Here is a 3,232-nt window from a genome sequence, read left to right on the forward strand (position 1 = left end):
TACAGAATGGGCGGCGCGGTTCCTTCCGTCCCTTTACGACGTACCTGCACCTACCTGTGAACATTGTCTCAGCATATCATCAGTAGGGAAGCCGAGCGAAACCTGCTGTACTTCGATGTGAACCAGGCTGCAATTAAAGTCACTAATCTACGTTTCGGGAGAAAGTTTTCACAGGAAATGAAAGGTTGAAAATTTTGTCCTCAATTAATATATTCTGAAACTTGGATGAACAAGTATCACTGCCAAGCCCGTACTAGTCTTAACAAAGTCACTCACAATCCCTTTCACTCACGTTAGCAGGTTTATGGTGTTGCATTTCCCGAAAACGTAATAGCTACAAAAATACTGATTGTTTTTTATTGAGAATGCTCGCCAAATATTAACTGTCGGTTCCAAATGCGGTCACAGTTTTTAGCCACCGACCCGCTCAATACGCCAGGCGGAATATATGTCTTTTCTCGTCACAAAATTCACTTAAAAATTCCGAAATTTCTAAACGCCCATCGGAATAATAATGCCGACACTTTATCACACTTTTGGTGTATGAAACCCTGGTAGATCGGGCAACTTATCGTTTCCATCGGAACTACTACTGCACACGTCCGAACTGTTTCATAGCTAGGCTCACACTCCTCCCTAGAATACTCTAAGTCTTCTCTACCAGCAGAGAAAGGCGCGCGAAGAATATTGCTTTACCATTGGTCAGTTTTCTCAACAGCCAATAGCAAAACAATATTCTCCCGCGTCAGTCCGCGCTTTTCATCAATAACCAATCGCAAAATAATAAACCTAACGACTGCACTTTTTACCGACGTAATTATCTAATATGCTGAAGTTTTGCTTATGCATAAAGTTATTTACTATTGTTATTTATACCTGAATTAACTTTCCCTTTACCATAAACTTACTTTACAAATCTATTCTACAAAAATCCCCTTTGTCCATATCCATACTTCTTCGAAATGTTCACACTAAATCCTACTACACAACTCATTAAACAATTATCTTCATTGTTGTTGTTGCTGTCTTCAGTCCTGAGACTGGTTTGATGCAGCTCTCCATGCTACTCTATCCTGTGTAAGCTTCTTCATTTCCCAGTACTTACTGCAACCTACATCCTTCTGAATCTGCTTAGTGTATTCATCTCTTGGTCTCCCCCTACAATTTTTACCCTCCACGCTGCCCTCCAATGCTAAATTTGTGATCCCTTGATGCCTCAGAACAGGTCCTACCCACCGGTCCCTTCTTGTCAAGTTGTGCCACAAACTCCTCTTCTCCCCAATTCTATTCAATACCTCCTCATTAGTTATGTGATCTACCCATCTAATCTTCAGCTTTCTTCTGTAGCACCACATTTCGAAAGCTTCTATTCTCTTCTTGTCCAAACTATTTATCGTCCATGTTTCACTTCCATACATGGCTACATTCCATACAAATACTTTCAGAAACGAGTTCCTGACTAGATGTTAACAAATTTCTCTTCTTCAGAAACGCTTTCCTTGCCATTGCCAGTCTACATTTTACATCCTCTCTACTTCGAACATCATCAGTTATTTTGCTCCCCAAATAGCAAAACTCCTTTACTACTTTAAGTGTCTCATTTCCTAATCTAATTCCCTCAGCATCACCCGACTTAATTCGACTACATTCCATTATCCTCGTTTTGCTTTTGTTGATGTTCATCTTATATCCTCCTTTCAAGACACTGTCCATTCCGTTCAACTGCTCTTCCAAGTCCTTTGCTGTCTCTGACAGAATTACGATGTCATTAGCGAACCTCAAAGTTTTTATTTCTTCTCCATGGATTTTAATTCCTACTCCGAATTTTTCTTTTGTTTCTGCTTTCACTGCTTGCTCAATATACAGATTGAATAACATCGGGGAGAGGCTACAACCCTGTCTCACTCCCTTCCCAACCATTGCTTCCCTTTCGTGCCCCCTCGACTCTTATAACTGCCATTTGGTTTCTGTACAAATTGTAAATAGCCTTTCGCTCCCTGTATTTTACCCCTGCCACCTTCAGAATTTGAAAGAGAGTATGCCAGTCAACATTGTCAAAAGCTTTCTGTAAGTCTAAAAATGCTAGAAACGTAGGTTTGCCTTTCCTTAATCTTTCTTCTAAGATAAGTCGTAGGGTCAGTATTGCCTCTCGTGTTCCAACATTTCTACGGAATCCAAACTGATCTTCCCCGAGGTCGGCTTCTGCCAGTTTTTCCATTATCTTCATATTAACCTTAAACCACACTCACGCATGATTCATACTGCTAAAACACATTTATAACATTTTACATACACAAAAAGACATAATAACAGTTTATGAAAATACTAGAACAGTTTATTAAAAACATTCTATTACTTTAGTGCACTCTAGTGGGCACAATCGAAACTAAAATCACAGTCCCCCAATCCAGTATTGTCCTCTATCGGCTGATACATAACTACGTGCGCGTCCAGTCTCGCGTCACCATCTGTCACGATCCAGCTCTGAGACATATCTCCCACTTAACCGCCTCCAAGGCAGGATCGGTATACGGCGCTACGCCTCAAGAAGATGGAGCTTTAGGCCGGTATTACACTATCAAATTTCTTTGTCAAAGATGTGATCAAATATTCCGTCAAATATATTTGACAAATATCTTTGACGTAGCGCTAGAAGGGGTATTACACTGTCATAATATTTTTCATCAAAGTCCAAGATGGCTGACAACAACAACTTGTTATTAACCGCAGCAGTTGCATGTACCACAATTGCACTGTGTGCACATGCGGAGGAGAAGTGGAGGAAAAAAAGGAAACGTACCCGGGTGAAGCCGTGGGTTTTACCGACGACACCATAAAAGCATTCAACAAAACTTGTTATATGAGATTATAGTGGAGGACGTCAAGTCGTACATCAATTAGGCGGCCGTTGTGGCCGTGCGGTTCTAGGCGCTTCATTCTGGAACCGCGTCGCAGGTTCTAATCCTGCCCCGGGCATAGATGTGTGTGATGTCCTTAGGTTAGTTAGATTTAAGTAGTTCTAAGTTCTAGGGGACTGATGACCAGAGATGTTTCGTCTCATAGTGCTCAGAGCCATTTGAACCGTACATCAATTACTTAAGAATGGATGAGCATACGTTTCTGTATGTGATGAGTGAAGTGTATCCTCATATCACAAAGCACACTATTCACTTAAGAACTGCTACATCTGCAGAAGACAGGCTCGCTGTAACACTCCGATTCCTTGCTACAG

Source organism: Schistocerca cancellata, chromosome 1, assembly GCF_023864275.1.
Source record: "Schistocerca cancellata isolate TAMUIC-IGC-003103 chromosome 1, iqSchCanc2.1, whole genome shotgun sequence".
NCBI lineage: Eukaryota > Metazoa > Arthropoda > Insecta > Orthoptera > Acrididae > Schistocerca > Schistocerca cancellata.